Genomic DNA, 7,288 nt, shown 5'->3' with positions numbered 1-7,288 from the left:
ATAAAACTTCATTGTCTGTAAGGGCGTTTTCACACATACCTCATTTGGTCCGGACTTTCCAGTTTGAGCCGAACCAAAATCACAGGTGTGAAACCTCCCCCGGACCACGGTCCGGATCAAAAGACAAAATTTTGGTCCGATAAAAAGAGGTGGTCTCGCTCCGGACCAAACTGAACCATGGTCCGGTTCGTTTATAGTGTGAAAGCATTTTTTGGATGGTTCGGACTTTCGGACCAAATACAAGAAGCTCTGGCAGACTCTCCTTGTGTTACAAGACCGGGGAAGCTCCTTTAAGGAATAGCTCGGTGAGATCAGCAGTTTATCTGTTAAGTGGTAGTAAATGTACAGTGTAGGTTTCCGTTTGTCTCTGAATAAATGCTCCAGAAAGAAAGTTCCCGTGTCTTGCTTTTCAACGTCACATCAAAACAAAAAGAGCCGCCGCAGTAGGGGAGAGCATCAGTCAGTTAAAAAAACTCTGACACAGAGAGAGGATGCGAGAGGACAGAAGCCCGTCTACAAACCAATCAATTAGAAGTATCTGGAGATGCAGCTCATGTATGTGATGACGGCAGGACGTAGTTTTGTCATGTATAGATCTTTAGTGCGCTTGCATAACTGCAGTGTGAAACCAAAACTTACCAGATCAATTGTATACAATGTAACAAAAACATGAACCTTGGTCCGGACTTTGGTTTGGACTTTCAGGTGTGAAAACGCCCTAAGTTTTTTTGCATCGTCTGCTCCAACAGTCACCAGGTAACATTAAAAAACACACACCTTCAATCGCACGGTATTAATCACCTCCTTGTGCTCCATTTTGGCTGGTTGAGCAGTGTTATGGAGTGAGAGATAAAGGAGTGCTTGTACTGTTTTTTCCTGCAACTTGGCACCCTAAAGTGCCTCACAGAGGGCAGAAGTTGGTACTCCTCATGTAAAACATGAGTAGGGTCAGAGAATAGCAGTTTGAGTTTGAGTCCAAGTCCAGGAATAAACTCGAGCAATTTTTTAAGGGGACACAAATAATACAGCTAAATTTGTACTTGTGTAGTGTAGTTGTGGAACTCCAGTAAGTAGGCTGGCAAGGCTATTTTGTTCACTTTAAACATTGGATTAAGAGATTATTTTCTTTTCTCCAATACAATCATGACTTCAAAGGATGATAACTGATGTATTATTATTATTATTATTATATTAGAGTCTAGTTATATAGAGTCCACTATGTTAGCGATTGTAACGTTACCTACTGTAGCTTGTTTGGTAGCTTGTTTAATATCTTGTCAGATTGCCAATAACCAACTAAATTCGGCGATAAACACACAAATGTGTGAAGTGATATGATCTACCATTGTGTTGGGTTTTGCTGAAAATGATGTTAAGAGCTGATGGATTTCCTGGTCATTTCACTGTTGATGCTTTCATCACATACAATACTAATAAATCATTCCTAAAAGCATCAATATGTCATTAAACTAGTCTGGACCCAGCTTCTTATGTGCTTAGGATTGTCCCATCTCTCAGGACAAATAATCTTGGGCTGAATGGAACCTGGGTCCCTGCAATCAGACATAGGTTATCATGTATCCCCGTCCAAAATTCCTGGACCTTATCACAGGACCATAGGACGTTAAGTAATTGGCCGTCCTTTGCCTTACATTGGCTCCCTTTTCAATGAAAAGAGTATCAGTGTTTTTATTAGCTTCCGGTTACTTAAATGTCAGATTTTTTGAAGGGCTTGTACAGAACATTCTGATTGACCTGCTGTAACATAGGTCGGTGAGTCAGGAAAAGATGAACTCCTTCCGGATTTGTTGTTCGTGATGGCTGCCTACCAGTGTTGGGGAAGTTACTTTTAAAAAGTAGTGTTGCTTGTTACTCGTTACTTCTTAAAAAAGTAATCCATTACTTTACTTAGTTACCCCCTATGGAAAGTAACTTTTTACTTTGCCATGATTACTCTGCTACCAGCCTCTGTCACGTCCCGTGTGGAGCTTGTGAGCGCGCGGCTGAGAAGGCAGTGTCGCTGTCAAATCTGTCCCTGGGAAAAGTTACGTCGCGCCAAATTGAAAAAGGAACTACGTTTGGTTACCAAATTTTCAGTAGTAGTAGTAGTTACACTACTTTTTACTTGAAAAAGTAACCCAACACTGCTGCCTACCCAAACTGCAAATTTGGAATTTCACGTTTTGAAAAGCCCTCTCTCATTCCCATGAATGAATTAAACTGTAATGTTCCATCTGATGATTATAAATGACCTGTAACAGAAATGAGACTAACAGTGAAAAGAACACTAGTTTTATATAGTTTTGATTAATGCCTCTGCCCTGGTGCGAAATTTTTTTTTGCAGGATGGTAGGGGAAGAACCCGCCCTACTCTCCCTCTGAATGGCTAGTACTCGTTGCCTGCTCTGGTGGGATTGGTTATGTTTAGGCAAGAGGAGTGGAATTGGTTATGGTTAGGGTAAGAATGTCAGGATTATCATCAGGGATGAGTTCCCTAATGAATATTCATGAGTCTTCCTCTACCATCCTGCAAAAAAGAAACTCGCTGCCCGGCTCCGATTTGTCCCGCAACGTCACAAAATGATTTGCGGCAGGTAGACGGCGATACAGTAACAATCTGACGGGTCACAGATTTCGGCATAACACCGGAAAAGCCTGTGTTTAAGTATCCAGCCAGGTAAAAGGTAGCAGGAGATTTCTTTATGTAGGCCTAATTGTATTTTAATTTTATTTTAGAAGTTTTCTGCTGTAGTTATAGCTGATACTGGGGCAGGGCCATCACAGGAAAGAAGGAAATTAAATTCCATTAAGCGCGGACATTTTATTCCTTTCAGTCCGTGTTTGTGTTGGCCTATACTATTTTAATTTCCCTTGTCCCCCTGGCACAATATTTGTTAAAGGCAAAATATATGTGTCGAACCATTCTGAATGAAGTATTGTTACTGCAGACGTCCCATCCTACAAATCCTATCCTACAGATTGTTTTGAACAGATCCTCGCAAAAATCACACTACAATCATTTTCATTGGAATATTTTCCAATGAAAATGAGAATGATACAAAAATACAGAAATTATTTATTATAAATTAAAATATGTATTTATCCAAAGTTAAAGATTTACATTCACACAATGTAAAAAATATGATTTGTTATAAAGACCATAAACCATTATTTTACGTTGTTCAAAATTAATTTTTCAATTTGGAAAAACCTAATATTACTATTACATCCAAGTATAGTTTTTAGTTTAGAATAAACTAATTAAAACACTCTAATTTTGTTACAGGTAAAAAAATGTTTAGCTCTTCTCAAGTTAAATGTTTGATTCAGTTCAAACTATAATTTTTACATTACTATTATTATTACTATTACATGTCATTTAGCTGACGCTTTTATCCAAAGCGACTTACAATTAAGTGCTTTCAACTGTGAAGGTTCAAACTCCAGACCACAAGTAGTAAGTGCTAAACAGTAGCGTTAAATAGGCAAAGCAACAAAGAGACATATGAAAGTGCAGGTTCAAAAAAAAAAAAAAAAAAAAAATATATATATATATATATATATTTTTTTTTTTATCCGAGGTGTAGTCGGAAGAGATGTGTTTTTAGCCTTCGGTGGAAGATGTGTAGGCTTTCGGCCATCCTGATATCGATGGGGAACTCGTTCCACCATTTGGGAGCCAGGACAGTGAACAGTCGGGATTTCGTTGAGTGATTAGTTCTCCCTCGCTGTGACGGGGCAGCCAGCAGTTTGGCTGATGCAGAACGAAGTGGGCGGGTTGAGGTATATGGTTTGACCATGTTCTGGATGTAAGCGGGTGCTGATCCGTTCGTGGCCCTGTACGTAAGTACTAGTGTCTTGAAGCGGATGCGGCCCGCAATTGGTAACCAGTGAAGAGAGCGGAGGAGAGGTATAGTGTGAGAGAACTTGGGGAGGTTGAAGACAAGTCGAGCCGCTGCATTCTGAATGAGCTGCAGGGGTCGGATGGCACATGCAGGCAGGCCAATCAGGAGGGAGTTGCAGTAGTCTAGACGTGAGATGACTAGAGCCTGAACCAGAACCTGAGCCGCCTTCTGCGTTAGAAGGAGACGTATCCTTCTGATGTTATGCAGCATGTATCTACACGATCGGGTGGTTGCAGCAATGTTAGCAGTGAAGGAGAGTTGGTCGTCAAGTGTTACACCCAGGTTTCTAGCAGTCTTGGTGGGGACTACCACAGAGTTGTCAATTGTTATAGTCAGGTCTTCGGTAGGAGAGCCCTTCCCTGGAAGGAAAAGGAGCTCAGTCTTGTCAAGGTTGAGTTTCAGATGGTGTGTGGACATTCAAGAAGAGATGTCAGTCAGACAGGCCGAGATACGTGCTGCTACCTGAGTTTCAGACTCAGGAAAGGAGAGAATTAGTTGGGTGTCATCTGCGTAGCTGTGATGAGAAAAGCCGTGCGACTGAATGACAGACCCGAGAGAGTTGGTGTACAGAGAGAAGAGGAGGAGACCCAGGACTGATCCCTGAGGAACGCCAGTTTTAAGTGGGCAAGGTTCTGAGCTAGATCCTCTCCAGGTTACTTGGTAGGTTCGGTCTGCCAGGTAAGATGTGAGCAATGAGAGCGCAGAGCCTGAGACACCCAGATTTCGGAGTGTCGAAATGAGGATCTGGTGGTTCACTGTGTCAAAGGCAGCAGACAGATCCAGAAGGATGATAATGGAAGAGAGAGAGGTTGCTCTAGCGATGTGAAGCTGCTCAGTGACAGCAAGGAGGGCAGTTTCTGTTGAGTGGCCAGCCTTGAAGCCAGACTGGTGGGGATCAAGAAGGTTGTTCTGGTGGAGATAGGTAGAGAGTTGATTATAAATTGCACGCTCAAGAGTTTTAGATAGGAATGGAAGAAGGGAGACGGGTCTATAGTTATTTACATCAGAGGAGTCGAGTGTTGGTTTTTTGAGCAGTGGGGTCACTCTTGCCTCTTTGAGAGCATTGGGGAAACAGCCAGTTGACAAGGAGATGTTAATGAGATGGGTGAGGAAAGGAAGGAGGTCAGGAGCAATGGACTGGAGAAGGTGAGAAGGGATAGGATCCAGGGGGCAGGTGGTTGGGCGGGCAGAGGTAATCAAAGTAAGAATTTGGTTTGGAGATGAAGGGGTGAAAGAGGAAAGAGTACTGGATGTGATGGATGGTAAGGTGATTTTAGAAGGTGTGGTTGAGAATGAAGAGCGTATGTCATCTATCTTTTTTACAAAGTAGTTGACAAAGTGGGTTGGTAGGAGGGAGGAGGTGAACTGGGGGAATCTAGGAGGTTAGAGAAGATGGAAAAAAGTTTTTTGGGGTTCGAGAAAGAGGATGCAATTTTGGTTTGATAAAAAGAGCTTTTGGCTGCAGAAATAGAGGCAGCGAAGGAGGAAAGAAGAGACTGATAGGTAAGCAGATCATCTGGGTGTTTAGATTTCTGCAATTTCCTTTCCGCTGCCCGTATAGTTGATCTTTCAGCACGTACTGAGTCAGATAACCACGGCGCTGGGGAGGATTTGCGAGCCTGTCGTGAAGTAAGAGGGCAGAGAGAGTCGAGAGAGGAGGATAGAGTAGAGAGGAGAGTGTCTGTGGCAGCATTGGGAGGCATGAGTAAGAAAGAGTCGGATGGAGGGAGGGTTGATAAAGTACATGCCGCCAGAGAAGAAGGAGAGAGTGAACGAATATTACGGCGGACAGGTATGGTGTCTCTTGAGATATGGTTGTGAGCTTGGGAGAGCGGGAGAGAGTAAGAGATGAAGAAATGGTCTGAGGTATGGAGTGGAGTAACAGTGAGGTTGGATGTAGAGCAGTTTCTGGTGAAGATGAGATCTAGGTGGTTGCCAGCTTTGTGAGTGGGTGGTGAAGGAGAGAGTGAGAGGGCAAAAGAAGAGAGAAGGTGAGAAAAGGCAGCTGACTTCTCTGTCTGGATGTTGAAGTCGCCCAGAAGTACCAGCGGAGGGCCAGTTTCAGGGATGTTTGAAAGAAGGACATCCAGCTCCTCCAAAAACTCTCCCAGAGGACCTGGTGGGCGGTAGATAACAACAATGACTAGTTGTACCGGATGGGTTATGGTGACAGCATGAAGTTCAAAAGATTGTGGAGTGAAAGTAGAAAAGTACAAGAAGCCGCAAAAACCCAAATAAAGTCTGTACCTAACTTAATATCTAGCTGTCCAGTAGTCAGTTCCTTCAGAAATCAAATGCACTCTGTAGTATTACATATACCTTAAAGGGATATTTCACCGTTGAAAAGATGAATATATCTTTAATTGGGTCACTTATGTAGTAGAAATGTGAATTTTCTTTAGAAATTGGTACTGTTTAGGCCGAGAAAAGCCAGAAAATGTGTTTTTGGCTCATGTGGATGAAAGACCCCAAATCCCAGAATGCACTTGCTTCGCTGCTTTAGAGTCCACTCCCAAGTCATGCCTACCGTTTACAGACAGACAGACAGTAGCTAAGTTATCGAATTGATTTGAGACATTTTAAGGTGTTTCCATTCATTTTCGCACTGAATCGCACAACATTCAAGGAAACATTTGCGAACAAAGTTTTGCTAGACAAAATGGATCGCGCCATCTACTAACAAATGATCAATATTGCACAAATTGTAATTGTGTAATTGTAATTGCACAATTGTTGTAATGCAGATGCACGTAAATGCCCGACAACAACGGAGGCGGCCTGTGGTGTGGGAACGACAGCGCTCCAAACAGTTCCTCGTTCGTCCACTTACATCTGTCTTTGTTGACACCCGCCATGTGTGCAAACAGAGCGGATAGACTGGGCGGAAATTAACTAAAACTTCTTCGTTTTGTGACGGGTTGCAACCATAAAATGACCTAAAACTTAATCGCAATTCATTATTTATTCGGCAAATAACGTTTCCATCAGCGTTTATCGCATAAGCCGTATATCGATCAAGATAAAATCCGATGAGACCGAACGTATTTCCTTTGAGTTGATATTCATGAAATTCAATCGAATTTTACTGTTTCCATAAGGCATTTTTCATTCGATATCACTTAATTCTGATTAAAAACGTGTGGATGGAAACATAGCTAGCAAGACAGTCAACTCAACTCAAGTGTGTTTTATTGTCATTTCAACCATATACACAAAACAACGTTTCACCGTGGCTCAAGTGGTGTTACACATTTAAAATATATTAAAACGACATTATATAAAAATGACATACAAAACAGGCTCCATTTAGTGCACACACATTATATGCTCCGTAAAGTTCAGCTAACGCATACTAGCATTAGCACTTGGTGGGCTGTAAACAC

Source organism: Sander lucioperca, chromosome 20 (assembly GCF_008315115.2).
Source record: "Sander lucioperca isolate FBNREF2018 chromosome 20, SLUC_FBN_1.2, whole genome shotgun sequence".
NCBI classification, from domain to species: domain Eukaryota; kingdom Metazoa; phylum Chordata; class Actinopteri; order Perciformes; family Percidae; genus Sander; species Sander lucioperca.
The sequence above is the reverse complement of the archived record's forward strand: the minus strand, read 5'-3'. Positions refer to the sequence as shown.